The 17,160-nt window shown below is 30.7% G+C and overlaps 1 protein-coding gene across 3 annotated transcripts in view; it reads left to right on the top strand.

The window, feature by feature from the left end:
- Positions 1-17,160, top strand: part of spri (Src homology 2 domain-containing protein sprint) — a 251,680-nt gene that overhangs the window by 96,632 nt on the left and 137,888 nt on the right. The gene's annotated exons all lie outside the window — the stretch shown is intronic.

Raw genomic sequence — 17,160 nt, 5'->3', positions numbered from 1 at the left:
ATCATTTCTGGAGAATTGCGGAAAATATAATTTTTTGCGATTACAGCGCCATCTATCACGAATCAAGAAAAAAGTTTCGGACAAAATTTACGTATTTTGTGGCGTAAAATCCGTATCTGCAATAAAAAATGGGGGTTTCCATTTAAGATTTCAAAGTTGCCCCCAACCCCCACCCCCAGGGGGTGGGGTGGGAGGTCGAGTTTAGTATCATTGGATGTCCCCCTTCGAGACTAACAACTTTCATTAACCACTTTTTTTTATCCAACGCATAGTTCTCGAGATATTTCAATGTCTTCAGATAAATCGTGCACCCTGTATATACATATATTTAATATTGTGTATAAGCAACATAACACCCGAACATAGAACTTATATTTCCAAGGTACTATTATAAAATAAAATAAAATGTTATTATATGTATATTTATAATATTGCATTAAACCAACTTACGATGATAGCTTATATCCCTTAATGATCTGATGAAACTTTTTCTGACCGACAAGATAGAATATCATGCGCATTATTGCGAATGCTATGATAATCCAGACAATAATGCATATGAAAAAAGTTTAGATAGTTTAGAAATACTTTTTAATCACATTTACCACACGCACGCAAATCTTACCTTTCTTGTGATATAGAAGAGGATAAAGTAATCCATCAATTCCATTATCGTTTTTAGCTTTATGTATAATTGGTTCACGCTCTAAATAAATCTCACTATCTAGAGCAGTCTGTATATTTTGAACTACAAGAAGATCCGTTATCCTTTCTCCCCATATCTAGAAACAAAAGTTTTTATGAATAATTTTATGTCACATTATGGGAGTTATTCATATTAAAAGAATGAAAAAGCGCTGCTTAGTCACTTATGATATGTTTGTCGTTTTGCTTCTCTTGCGGTATTAACATTAGTATTTAACAGCAAGAGCGAATGATTTTCGTTTTCTAATACTGATGGCATAAAATAACCTGTTGTAACAAGTAATAGCTGTAGAAGGAAGCGATTATCTCGTTTATCCACCAATCATTCGTTGTATACTGGTCTATAGATGAGTACTGGTAATAGACGAACGCTTGACGTGACATTTCATATGTTACTATCTTTCCAACTTCAATAGCTCGACTAAATAAGTCTGAATCTTCATCATATGTAACATCATCTTCACTATAAATTGGAAAAAAATATTTGTGTATGTAAATTCCTGTTTTGATTGTTATGAGTAATTTAGCTTGTTCATTTATATGCTCATGATTTGTAGGTTTTAACATATTTGTGATTAGAAAGTCTAGACTTTGTCTGTCAATTAATAAGATCTTAAACGTTTAGGTTCATAACGACACAACATATAAAGACATGACATCTTTTACTGGAACATAATGCAATTGAAATTTCTATATTATATCAGACATATACACGCACACGCGCGTTCTCTCTCTCTCTCTCTCTCTCTCTCTCTCTCTGTGTGTGTGTGTGTGTGCGTGTTTTTTCTCTAGGGCTATTGCATTACAATAAAATAAACAAACTATATTCTACATAATTATGTATAAAACTACAGAATAAATTGAAGAGAAAGTTTGTCAAATGAACTATAATGAATATCTTAAAGATATTTTTTGGCATGAACAATTTAGTTACATACTTGTAAATAATGAGTCCTAATTTTCCCGCGGACTTCATCGAACTCTTAGGAAGGATGACATAATTAACTTTCTTAAAAATATGCTCCATATCGAAGTTTGTGCCCCAGTCAAAAATTAATATGATCTTATATGTCAGTGTTTGCACATATCGGAATTTTTCCGTTAGTTTTTCTGTTTTCCTATACCATAGACGATGTAAAACATCATCTGTGATATCTTCGATCAATGCAAATGTAAATAAATGAATGGACATCAAATTAGTTTCATCGAAAAACTTCCACGGTGTTTCTTCCCTTCCTACCGCGTTCGAAAAAACTGCGTATGATGAAGGATACTCTACTGAAAGTATGAAGCGTACAAGTATAGTCGGATCATCCCAGCATGGAAACAATTCTCGTACCGCGGTTGAGTCAAAGAGATTCGTCACCAGCCACCTAGCGTATTTTAAGAACATCTTTTTGAAGAAAGTACATATTTAGCCATGATATAGGTTAAATGTACGACTGACTACCATCATTCTTTAGACATATGATTTATACGAAAATTTTAGTGCTTCATATCCAGGAGAAAAATTTGCTTTAATGTCTCTATAATTTCTAAGAACATCTTGTATTTTATGCTTACAGAACATTCTAAAAAGCATTCGAAACATGCTGTCGTCGAAACATGCATCGAACATTTGTATGACACACTCATAGAGCGGTGTATATATTCAGAACTTCCTATTTCGTTATATACGTATGTTGTAAGATTGAAAGAAACTCATGGAGAAGAGAATATTAATTTATAATTATTTTTCCTTATAAAAATATATTTATTGATATTAAGCGCGATTTATTGAAACAATTATACGTGACACGTTTTCGACTTAATGTACACGCAAACTCACCTAAAGGAAAAAACAAGGTCATGGACGATTGTTTCGCATTATTATTGTACCTTGTTGTTTTACGTTCGGGAAGCGAGTGCTTATTTTCTGCATATAAATAAAACTTCGCAAATTAAGTCGAAAACGTATTCTGTACAGTTTGTTGTGACAAATTATAACTGATATTGATAAATATATTTACGTAAAAAGGAATTAACTATAAATTAATATTCTTGTCATAAAATCAAATGAAATAAATATATAACATATTTACAAAGAAAACGCGTTTACAAAGATTCCAAATATACACACGCTTTATAGTACATGTATCCGAAAACTTTTCGACGATAGAACATGTTCGAATTTTATTGTCTACTACGGATTTGATGTACAAGGTTACATATCGCAGAGAATATAATTTAGAAAAATTGTTCTCTAGTTTAGCAACTAAAATGTCGCAGATTGATATCGGTTAATAACACATAATATTGCTTACAATCCAATTTCTTTCTTTATTGCTATCGTATTATTTTGTCATTAACTTACTTCTTTTCCTTGTTTGTCCTGGAATATGAATAAACGATCTTATCTAAATTTTTATTGAAGTCAGAATGATATGTTATATATAACACATGTTTCCCAATGGATATGTCACTTTTAAAGATCAATAGCATAATATCATCTTTGGTACAATATTTGACTTCCTTCAATTCAATAGCTACGTTCTCTTCAGCACAGTACTCAAGTGCATTAGGTTTCAAAATCATCGTGCATAAAGATTGTATTTTTATATTGCGTGCGTGCAGACTTATATTTCTCGTTGGTTCTTTGACATTTATTGTGATAACATTACTGCCTGCCAGGATACCTCTATGCGGCAATGTCATGTGAAAAGTAAGATCGTATTTTGTTGGTATTACATTATTAGATAGTCGGCCAGAAGTAAAGGAACAAATACTGGCATCTTCCAACGTGAGGTCAACCACAGTGAACATGAAGGCAATATTAAAGAGTATTTGTAAAATTGTTGTCTTCATTTTTGGCACAAGTATCTGCATGAAGAATTTATTTGTTAACCGAAAGAACTGTTAAATACATAAAACATTCACGACAAAAATTTAAATTTCATTCTTATATGAAAAAAAATGTGAGGGAGATAATCGGGAAGGATGGATACAAAGAACAATGCATGAGAACGTGTGTGCGTATTTTCCTTATGTGTGTGCATCTATTTGATTTGATTATATATATGTATATATATATATATATATATTGCGAATCGTCAAATCAAAGAGATATTCAAATATTTTGTTAATTTTGTTAAGTAGGGTTTAATTCGGCAAAACAAAATTTCTATAACTTCTATATATCATAAGAGACATCTTGAAATGCATTTAAACAGGTTTAAACTTATTTAAAACTTGTAAAACAGACTTAAACTTGTTTAAAACTTATAAAACAAACTTGTTTAAAATATATCAATAACGACATACAAAATTTTCTTTAGTTGAATAATTTGAGGTCAAAAAATTAAAAATGATAATTTTTAATATCTACGTTACTCCCGGCGAATATTCAAATGATTTACCGTGTATACGGTAAATAACAAGAAATAAGTTAGGCTAAAAGTGTTCGTGCGATTACATGTAGCGAGGGAGAGTTTTAAATTTAGTTCTCTACAATACGTATATAGAGTCGTAAAAAAAGTTTGATGATATACGGGGTCACACATATATACTGAATAGAAGCTAAACAATTTCGAACGTTACTTCGAGTATACATTGCAAAAGTGAGACGAAATTTATGTCGACTAATAAACATACTAAAATATATTTTTATGTGTTTGAAACATCCATTTGATTTCAACTGCGATTTACAAGAAATGCATATATGTTGCTTTAGCAAAGAACTCTGCGGTTTAATAAATAAATATTTACGATATTTTCTTTTAGAATATTTACTACTACTATCTAATATATAATGAGACGCCCGAAATGACGTAACACTTACGTTCTTTATTTGTTGCATCGCTTTGTATATCGAATTCGTTAAAAAAAAAACATTTCTTTCTAATTATTATTTATACTTGATACTTCAGTTGCCTGGGAAAATCGGGAAAGACCTCTATCTACATCTTGCAATTCAAGGAAAAATATACAATTAATTTTTCTTTCTCCGATATTAAATTTGCATGGAAACATTCTTTAATATTATTATTTATGCCTGACACATCGCATCGATTACTTCTGAGAATACAGCAAATATATAAATCGAAATTGTAGTAACTTACCTCTTCCGTAGATTACAGTCAACTAACGACGATAACACTTGTACATATATATATATATAAGAAGTGTGTGTAAGCCAAATAAATACAATATCGGACGTAAGAAGCGTGCCCTAGTTAGATATACCAGGTGTGTCGGTAATTCCTTTCCGGTTTTTTCGCTAAAGAAAACACGTTATTTACAATGGATAGTTAAAATATATTTATTCAAAGTATTGGCCATTTGATTCTATACATTTTGCCCATCTCTCAGGTAATTTATGGATGCCATTCCAAAAGAACTGTTTCTCCTTTGAGCTAAACCATTCATCCAGCCATTTTTTAACTTCTTCGAAATCGGCGAAGTACTGCTCTACAAGCGCGTGGCCCATCGATGCGAAAAGGTGATAGTCGGATGGAGCCAGGTCTGGAGAGTACGGCGGGTGCGATAAAACTTCCCATCCAAGCGATTTCAACACTTCTTTGACTGGTTTTGCTGTATGAGACGGCACGTTGTCATGCTGCAAAATCACCTTATCATGTCTTTGAGCGTATTGTGGACGTTTTTCGATCAATGCACAGTTCAAATTGATCATTTGTTGTTGGTAGCGATCAGTATTAACTCCTGTTTCTCCAGGTTTCAACAGTTCATAATATACGACACCAACCTGGTCCCACCAGACACAGAGCATGGTCTTGCGACCAAAGCGATTTAGCCTTGCAGTCGATGGGCCGCTTTCGCCAGGTGATAACCATGATTTTTTTCGCTTGGGATTTTCGAAATAAATCCATTTTTCATCACCCGTTACTATTCGATGCAGAAATGACTTCCTTTCATACCTTTGAAGCAGCATTTCACTGACGATTTTTCGATTTTCCAATTGCCTGTCATTCAATTTATGTGGCACTCATCTTCCCATCTTTTGGATCTTTCCCATCGCTTGTAATCGTTCACAAATTGCTACTCGGCTCACATTCAACTTTTCTGCCAATTGTTTTTGAGTTTGTGTTGGGTCTTCATCCAATAACTCCTGCAATTCCGCATCTTCAAACGTTTTCGGTCTACCAGGACGTTTTTTGTCTTGAACGTTGAAATCACCACATTTGAATTGTCGAAACCACGTTTCACATGTTCTTATGGTTGGAGCATGCTCACCGTAAGTCTCTACCAGCAAACGATGACTTTCAGCGGCTTTTTTCTTTTGATTTGACAAGAAAAGTAATGCGTGCCGCAAATGCACGTTTTCAGGCACAAAACTCGACATTTTCAAAAAATTATTAATCTATAACGCTGTTATTTTGGCGAAACGTAACTTGTGTAGTTTTGAGGTTAATGTCAGTAGAATAAAATGGCATATGTATCAAATCATAACATTGCATACTTATGACTAGTGACATCTGTTACAAAAACCGGAAAGTAATTACCGACATACCTGGTATATGTACAAGTAAATTATCTACCGAATAAGCGACACTTACTGTATCCTTTTAATCTATAAACTATGGAATGTTAAAATTAATTTTGTCTATTAACGAAAGTGTATGCCTTTTCTGATGTTTTTCATTCAATTTCCAGCTTAATTTTAGCATGATCGTATATCAGACGTATTATTAAATTTCATAATGTTGAAGACTCGACATAGTGTTTCATTTTAAGTAAATAAATGTTATACGTGCAATGTGTACCTGTAAGCAATAATTGCGAGTCTTCCCATGGATTTCAGAGGACTACTCGGAAGCACGATATGATCTACTTTCGGGATAATGTCCGTTCACGCTGTTTTCAAGTTTCTGGTAAGAACAATGCTATTTCTGCTATTTTTTTTATATGTATGTATGACTTTATCGTACATTTTTGGTGCCACATAAAATGAATGCCGAATTCTATAAAATCCATCATATCCATCATATCATCGATTATAAAAAAGGCCAAAAATTTGAAGGGAATGTAAAAATCTATATATAGTATATATGATCATCGCATGCCAAGCTGTTCAAGGTTAATTGTCTTTGCAAGCTTGTTGGAATAAATTTTATATGCAGGATGTTTAATTACAATTTCAAAGCTTGTTTTCATTGCATCGTCCCAATATGGAAATAACTCCCGTATTGCGTGTGATGCATATAGATTCGTGACCAACGTCTTGTTATATTTTAAGAAAATGTATCTGATAAAGATTAGTGTTTGGTTATTCTGTGACTTAATTTTTGATGAACATTTGCAAAAATGGCGTTGATATAATATAATATTTCATATTAAAAGCATATTTCATGACAATTTAGTTATATACGCTATATACCATACGCAAAAGTTATAATGCCTTTAATTGTAGTATGCCTTAAATAATTGTAATCATATATTCTGTAGATTAAAAACATTTTCTACTTTTAACATTTACAAGTGTTTTGGAAAATAATTCTGATTTCTTTTTTACTGTTTTCGTAAGTTGTGAAATAAAATATTTTAACAATATCAACACAATGTCATTATTTAAATGTTACTTGTATATTACGTTCTAAAGAAGTCAGTCCAAGATATCACAAATAGCTCGAATGTTTGTAACAGCACGAAAACATTATAATAAATTTTTAGATCAAATAATGATCTTGCTGAAATTATGAAACAATACAATTTATTAAATAGTAATAAAACAAAAAACATGAAATATATTATAACATATATAGTTTTAAAATTAGAAAATATATATGGAGTAACTCTTTCCGTATTATTTTTCTTTTTTTCTCCTTGATATGCTCCTATTTTCTATATAAATCTCAATCATCATACTGAAAGAACGATCACGATTGTCCACTGTATCAATCGTGCAAGAATATAAATTATTTTATACCAAAAATGTGTGTTTTCCGTAAATGTTCATGTTACCAAAAGTCAGATTATACATATCACATACGACAAATTAACTATAGATTAAATTAACTCAAATTGTTTACAAAATAATTAAGTTATTAGTTTTCCAGATAGTTAGCTAAAAAAAATGATATTTTTCATATCTGAAGATGTGACATTTAATATTTATAAGGTTATTTGTAATATCATTTTCTTTCTTCTAACTTTCTTTAAAAAATTCTACGGATGATTTACTTATAGTGGAAACCAAAGCTATTACCAACGATAATGGCAATAATAGAATCATAATGTTAGAAACATTGGGAGTGTAAAAGAAACCTGAAATTTTTAATTTTACATAGTTAAACTCTTTGTCTCAAGCGATCTCAACATACTAGATGAAGAATATAACTTAATCCTCTTGCAAGCTATTTGAATGTATCTATCCAGATTAACTAGAAGTTATTCATCATTTAGAACATGCATTTTCTATAACAGTTGCAAGTGTTACGCCAGTTATTGCAATTACTCTATTTGATATTGATTTGTTTGCTGATTCAACAGATTATGTGATACAATTATTTCAAAATATACTAAACGTGTCCAACAATGTCTTTAGTTGCTTTTCCCGTATTGTAATGGATTTCGCGAATGCAATGCCTACTGGTTCTTGCGGAAACTGAGGGTATTTCTTCAATGTAAAATTCCTTATCTAAACACATAATTAGATATTTTTTTAATATTATATGATAACAACACAATCTGTATAATAAAGTGGATTAGGGCACAATTTTTTTGTTTTCTAATATTTGAAGTATATTAATACATGCATCGTACACATGAAGCACAAGCAGCAAAAATATCGAATAAGAGATGCACTTTCCGCGACTTGGACCTTGGCATATATTATCAAAATTATGTTTCCGAATAACATTTAAAGGATTTTAACCATCGTTCATTATGTATTGCAATATTATTAACAAAAGAAGTTTTATAAATGGGATATAATTTTTTAACACAGTGTATATTTAAATATAGTAAACAATATATGTATAGAGAAAGGGGTTACGTCAACAAATTTAAGCATACATCTATATTGCCTGACATATTTAATTGTACACTATGTAAAAAAAATTAGTTTTTAAAATTATTAATTTAATTCAATTTATCAAACTTTCCTTGTTGATAAATTTTTAATAAACAATGAGCGACGAACGAAACTAAAAACTGTTGAAGATTATCCAGAAGAGTGATTTTTATAATACATATAAAAGATAAAGTGATAAGAGATAGAATTCTTATTCAACATTTTTGCCTTATAAAATGAATCAATGAAATTACGTAACAGATAAATAAATGATTAATTTAACATTGTAAGACTTACCGTTTCGAGTTGTCTTACAGTGTATACATTCATAATCATATCAATTAATAAAATGTCAGGAGTATAGCTAATTCGAAATCTGTAAAATTGGTAAACATTCGATTTAGCGTTAACTTCGTTTCATGTTGATAAATAATGGCCACTTGATAATTTAATCTTGATAATTTTATAAGTAAATTATGAAAAAGCACACCTTTGCAGTATTTCATCAAAATTTTCTAATACAAATTGCAGCACAGTATCCTTCTTCATGTTTCTTTACAACAAAACGATATGTTTGTCCCATAGGCATATTGAAATATTGCGTTCGCATCATTAAAGTCATGTAATGTATAATGATCATTGGATCTTCAGAACAAGATAAGTACTTTAAAAATTCCGTCATCATCCGTCATCATTGAAGTTAACGACTTCAATAAACATACTTTGCCAAAGTTTTATGTCTGCCATCATCAACCCCGTACAAAGTATCCATTCTTTCGACTGTGACGGAATACTATGGCATTTATGAAAATAAATAAATATTTGTAACGAAACTATAGCATTCGCAATATTGTTTCTTAGCTATATAATTCATCAAGCATATTTCAGAGAATATTAAAAAAATATCGCAAGGGAAATATACGTCGATTATAAAAAAAATTATTAAAAATTTACTTCTGAAGTCTGTTACTATTTATATAATATCCCAAGTGATTGCCTGCTGCTGTTTGACATATCGAATTACCAAGTTTGCAAGCCCATTTTCGCCCTAATAATTTTAACGAATCCTTCATGGCATCATTGTACGAATCTATGTAGCCCATTTGAGAAAAAAGGCTCCCCAAAATTCCTAAAAAATGTTTCTAAAAACCGTTGAATGAGATTAAACTTTTATAAGCACTTTATTATTTATGAACGTGTTAGGATGCGGATTAATACGTGATGTCAAAACATTTTATGACTTGCTAACAAAATATTTTACTATTGCAAGTCTATCATTTTTATATATTAGGTATACAACTTTGCTTCCGCCGTTTTCCTATAGATGGTTTTAGCGGTAAGTAGTGGTCGAAATAAATAGATCATAGACGTCATGCAATAAACTTGAGCATCTGTCAACATAACCCCATAGAAACATTAGTCGATTTGTGTCTGCATCATAAAGTTATTCTCGATTGAAAATATCAGTTTACGAGCCAAATTCTCGTCATTTGCGGGAGGTTTTAATTTTCTGCTTCAATATGAAGAAATCTGCGGCTGAGGCTCATCGAATGCTCTCAAATACTTATGATGAGGCCGCTATTAGTGAAAGAATATATCGAGAGTGGTTTCAATGCTTCAAGAACGGTGATTTTCACGTCGAAGACCGGCATAGCGGTGGAAGAGAGAAGGTTTTCGAAGATGCAGAATTGGAGGCATTACTTAATGAAGACTCGTGTCAAAGTCAAGAAGAATTGGCACGACCATTGGGAGTGACTCAACAAGCAATTTCAAAACGCCTCAAAGACATGGGAATAATTCAGAAGCAAGGAAACTAGGTGCCGTACGAGTTGAAACCGAGAGATGTTGAACGGCGTTTGTTTGCTTGTGAACAGTTGCTTGAGAGACAAAGACGGAAGGGATTTCTGCATCGCATTGTGACTGGGGACGAAAAATGGGTTCATTACGATAACCCCAAGCGCAGAAAATCATGGACATATCCCGGCCATGCTTCCACGTCGACGGCCAAACCGAATATTCACGGCTCCAAGGTCATGCTCTGTGTTTGGTGGGACCAGCTCGGCGTAGTGTATTATGAGCTGTTAAAACCGACTGAAACAATCACAGGCGATTGTTATCGAACGCAATTAATGCGTTTGAGTCGAGCATTGAAAGACAAACGGTCGCAATACAACGAGAGACACGATAAAATGATTTTGCAGCATGACAATGCTCGGCCCCATGTTGCGAAAGTGGTCAAGACATACTTGGAAACGTTGAAATGGGAAGTCCTACCCCACCCGCCGTATTCTCCAGACGTTGCTCCCTCTGACTATCACTTGTTTCGATCAATGGCATCCGGCCTGGTTGACCAGCACTTCCAGTCTTATGAAGAAATAGGATTAATTCATGGATCGCTTCCAAAGATGACCAGTTTTTTCAACGCGGGATTCGTACGCTGTCCAAAAGATGGGAAAAAGTAATGGCCAGCGATGGACAATACTTTGAATCATAAATGTATAACCAGTTTTTTACAATAAAGCCTCGAATTTCGGAAAAAAACGGCGGAAGCAAAGTTGTACACCTAATAAGAATATATTCTTTATAAAACAGAAAAAGAAGAAATATCTAGTTAAAAATGTGTTATGCATTGTCGTATATATTCTATGTTATGTTAAATAATACACATATAAAGAATATACAAAGGAGGCAATACATTTTTTTTCCGTATTAGACAAGATTATTTTTTGCTGAAATATATAATATCTATAATAAAGTGTGTATATAGAAATTTAAAAGTTATTTCTTTGAATTAAGAAGAAATAAATATAAGATTCTTATTCAAATTTAAAGTAGCATATATCAAATGACGAACTAATGTCCGCCATTATCATTTCCAACGTGACGGAATATAAGTAAGCAAACACGACGTCTGCCATATATTCACACCTCAAATCCCTTGAATTTGCAGGGTTTGTATATGATGTATATGCACAATGATTAATATAGTAAAATTGTACAATAGTTTGTACATTTATTAATATATAATTATAATATAATTAATGTTATATATTAAATTCATCACGAAAGTTAATATGTTTATATGAAAAAAATAAATAGCAATTATTTTTTTGTCATTTCAAAAAATATTTTCTCTTAATTTCTGATTTACATTTCCACTTAAAAAAAAAACATATTTTGCCTTGAACAAATTATTATTTTCTTTTAATGGAAAGAATATATTCTTTATCGATACTTGAAAATAAAAATAAGTCTTTTGTTAAGAAATACTTACTATAATTAATGTTTGTTTCAACTAAAAATGACAAATTGAATGTAGTTAAATAATCTATTAGTACTTATCAAACAAATAACTTTTTTACTAAAGTATAATTTTTTGTATTAAGATATTTTCTCTTTGTATACTTACTTTCACATTTGCACTTTCTGCGAGTTCGAAGTAAGTCGACATATTAGACAAAATATTAAACATAGGATACCACGGAATAAAATCCAATTCTTTCTTTAGATACATAGTAATATTAAGGAAGATATATTGATCAAGTTCTTTTCGCATGGTAAAATAATATGCATCATTGATTAGTTGAGCGCGTTGATTGCATACCGTTGATTGCTTAACAAGAAATACTTTTAAACAGTTAAAATGTAATACTTGTATCATAGTTACATATCGACTTTGCGAAATGCTTCAAAGGGAATGATTATATGTTTATGAATCTTATGTAATAATTAAAATTTCAAAATATACAGAATATCTGATACGAGACGCAGCAACATGCACATGCAAAACGCATAAAATTGAATAGTAAAAGAGTCTCCGAATTGTTCGATATTTTTTAAATAAAACGTAATTAAGAAATGTTTTTATAATTACCACAAAAAGACTATTCAACATATAAATTATACCTCATACTCGGACAAAGCCGCTCATACTTCATAATCGGAAATATCCGTTCTAGGTGAATGATAACTGATATGAAATTACTTCTGCGACTTCTACACGAAGCATGCTCAAATATTAATTAGAACATATTTAACAAAACTTATCTTACAATTTTTCACGTACTACATATTATTCTTAAATTAATTCTAAATTAACAACTCCAAAGACTGCACGACGATACGACGGTAGAGAATTTTGTTATTCCATTCGCTGAACAACATTGCATACAAATGTTAGTATGATAATTATCACACAACTAATATGATACAAATATATGTAATATAAGCATATCACATCGAATTCTGAGTACATAATATAACATCAATAGCCAATATGTTTAGCAGAATACTTTACAAATAATGTCATATTTGTAATAACATATCACATGTGTCTGTTTTTTCGAAGAGTATATGTCAACAAAATTGTACATATAAATAAGGTTGTCATAAGCTGAACAATCAGACTTAATAAATGTATCAATCTGTGCTTACCAAGTTGTTCCATGTTGAATATAACGAAATCTATTGGACTAATCTCGATAAAAACTTGTTCTCTATCCCCTATAAGCCAAATGATATCCGAAATTTTATAGGAGTTTTCCTTGAGTTTTGTCTGAGTTATGTAAGTTATAGGTAACATCAATTCAGGATCATAATTAACGCGTGGAGTGCAAAATATACCCCACGTATCATAATTACGACGGATAAATACTTCAGGATACTGATTTGTTTCCATCCATTTATTCATTATTTCTCTTATTGTAAAGCCGCTTGATGGCTTTTGAGGATATATTTCTTCCAAAATGGTCCACAAGTCCTTGGACCTAATGATTAATAATGCAACAGATAGATTTTGTCGGCAGTCTCTGTTTCTTTAGCAACAAGCATACTATATTATTAAACAATTTATACGTATCATTTAACAATTAATATTACATCATTTAACCGTCCATCTATTAACATAATTTAAGAAATGTGCATAAAAGCACGAAAGAAATGAAATCACAAATATTACTATAACCAATTTAAATTATGCTCCAATAAATAGTCGCAATTTTTCGCAAATATATCATATAGATAATAAAACTTATAATGCATAATTAGTTTTCAAGTAAAATCAAATATCAATATATAATTAAAATATCACAATTTGTCACTCACCTTTCATCTATATATATCCTGATGGCCTCATCAAAAGTTTCTGGAGTGAAAATATAATACAGCATGCGAATTAGAGCAAATGCTACAATAATTCACACAATAATATATATAAAATTAAACGTATTTAGGATAATCTAACTATAATTAGTAATCATTACCTTTTTTGTGATAAAAATGGAATAAAGTAAGACGTCAATTCCACCGGAATGTTTAGCTTTATGCATAACAGATTCTGTATTCAACGAAACGTTATTATCAAATGTTGGCTGTATAATTTTCACTACGAACAATTCCATCAATCGGTCTGATTTCCATATCTAGAAATATGAAACTCTGATTAAAGGTTTACTACAATTAACTAAATAGAAATATTTTAATTTACAAAAAGCCTAAAACTATTTAAAAAACTATTTCGCCACTGACAATAATTCGATTATAAAAGATTATATATATTATAATTATGCACATACAAAATTCTCTCTACATATAATTATATGTAAATTATATTTATATAATAATACAGGTCCCATTTTAAAAAACACACCTCGATAATTCTTCAACGAAGCATTTTCAGCACAAATGTTTCGAACAAAAGTTGTATAATTTCAAGGGGGACATAAAACAATTATACTATTTTGTTTACAAATGGCACCATTTTCGAGATATTCACTGATCATTACTTTTCTTAAATAGAAACCCCAATATTTTATTATACCGTCTTTTCCAACCAATTAATTTAAACAAATTTGTCTGAAACATTTTTTTATTGGTCCAATATTTCTTAAGATATTTGAGGAAAGCTTGATACTTTTTCAATATTTAACTTACGATATCTCGCTATTTGTCAGAAGAAAAAGTAGTACTAGACTTTTCTGCTCTGTTAAATCTCAAAAATAGATTGTTACAATAGCGCCCTGACTTTTGTTAATTTGATGATTTTGAAATTTCCAAAAGTAAATTAACAAAAGTCAGGACGCTATTATAACAATATATTCTTGAGATTAAATAGAGCAGAAAAGTCTAGTACCACTTTTTTCCGACAAATAGCGAGATATCGTGAGTTAAATATTGAAAAAATATCAAGTTTTCCTTAAAGATCTCAAAAAATATTGAACAAATAAAAAAATGTTTCAGATAAAAGTTGTTTAAATCAATTAGTAAAAAAAGACAATATAATAAAATATTGGGGTTTCTATTTAAGAAAAGTAATGATCAGTGAATATCTCGAAAATGATGCCATTTGTAAACAAAATAGTATAATTGTTTTATGTCCCCCTTGAAATCATACAACTTTTGTTCGAAACATTTGTGCTGAAAATGCTTCGTTGAAGAATTATCGAGGAGCGTTTTTTTTAAATGGGACACCCTGTATATGTATGTCTATCCACGAAAGCATTTTTTCTCGATAGACACAGATATAATTATATATGGCTATATAGAGAGACAAAATTTTTACATGAACATATAGTCACTTTTCGTAGAGAAGTGTTAACAACTAGTGTTTAAATATTTTTACTAGAATAACGTGTTTTAAAAGCAAAAGCAATTTTATATTTTGATAATTCTGATAGCATAATATAACCTCATTTGCAGTAATGTAACTGTAGAACGAAGCGAGTATCTCGTTTATCCATATATGAGTAATATTTAAGTAAGGGCTCACTAATCCGACAAACACCTGGCGTGCCATTTCGTATACTATTAATAATGTAACATCAATACGTTTACCAGAAAAATCTAAACCTTCAACATAAGTAATATCTTTTTCCCTGTAAAATAGGAAGGAAAAATTATTATATTACCGAAAATGTCTTTGCCATCGATATACATGGTTTAAAGTATTCGTACATGTCACCAATTGAATTCATAATCACACCTTCACACACACACACACACACACACATACACACACTCACACACACACACATATACACCTGTCCTGGTTTTAAAATTAATTCATATATTCTTTATATAAAATATAAAAACAGAGTACGCTATACGTTGCAACATATATTGGCAGAATATATAAATATTTTATGCTTTGAGTTTTAAAGAAATTGCTGTTGTAATATCGAAAATGTTAATAGAGATACAATTTTTCAAATCTTCTTTTCAAAAATAAAGATTGAGTATTTCCATGAAAATTATATTAACATCTGGTTTACTTTAAATTGTAAGGAAATCTGTATATAATCCGATATAAATCTGTATATAAATAAAATGAAAAGTATTAGAAAAATTTATTACGCATTTTGTGGAAAATATTACCCCACGTTCGTAAGCATTTTATGATTCAACTAATAAGCACCCAATAAATATCACGTGCAAAAGAACCTGATGCCTCCTTTTCTTCTATAAACTAATGAATATTAAAATTAATTTGTCTATTAACGAAAGTGCATGTGTTTTCTGGTATTTTTCATTCAATTTCCGGTTTAATTTTGGCATGAATATATATTAAACATATTATTAAATTTCATAAGTACAAGTTTTCGACATAGTATTACGTTTTAAATAAATAAACGTCATATGTGCATTCTGTAATGTATAACTGTAATGTAAATTTTGTAAACCTATAAACAGCAAGTCCGGGTCCTCCCATGGATTGCATAGGACTATTCGGAAGCACGATATGATCCACTTTCGGAATAATGTCCGTCCACGCTGTTTTCAAGTTTCTAGTAAGATATAACATCACCGCTTCTGCTTTTTCTTGTATATATCTATATGATCTTATCGCATCCTTTTTGTGCCATGTGTGGTGAATACCTTGTTTTTCACGATCTCTCCTGATGTCATCAACTGCTAAAATAGTCAAAAGATGAGCGGGGATGGGAAGAGTTTCATCAAAATAAATCAATTGCATGCCAAGCTGTTCAAACTCTGTCTTCCATTCAGGCTTATTCGAAAGAATCGTATAATCTATAAAATGTCTGACTGTGACTTTAAAACTTATTTTTATTGTCGGATCGTCCCAGCATGGAAATAATTGCCGTATTGCGTTTGGTGTATATAGATTCGTGATCAACGTCCTGTTGTATTTAAAAAAAACATATTTTATAAAGGTTATTATTTTATTATTAACTTATATATATTTTAATAGTTGATATGACGTTCTATATTAAAAGAATATTTAACAAAATATTAAATAAATATTTAATGATTTAGAAACTATACAGGATGGGGCAATAACTATTAGGACCTTAAATATCTTAGAATCTATAAGGCCCAGAAGAATATTTATGTAACCAAAATTATACGGTACAAAGGCGGCTATCATATAGCGATAATAATTTTTGTCCAGGTGGAGGTGCTTAGGAGATACCAAGGTCAACTTGCATTTT

Source organism: Harpegnathos saltator, unplaced genomic scaffold, assembly GCF_003227715.2.
Source record: "Harpegnathos saltator strain DR-91 unplaced genomic scaffold, Hsal_v8.6 scaffold202, whole genome shotgun sequence".
Classification (NCBI taxonomy): domain Eukaryota; kingdom Metazoa; phylum Arthropoda; class Insecta; order Hymenoptera; family Formicidae; genus Harpegnathos; species Harpegnathos saltator.
Note: the sequence above shows the minus strand (reverse complement) of the source record. Positions and strands in the feature narration are given on the sequence as shown.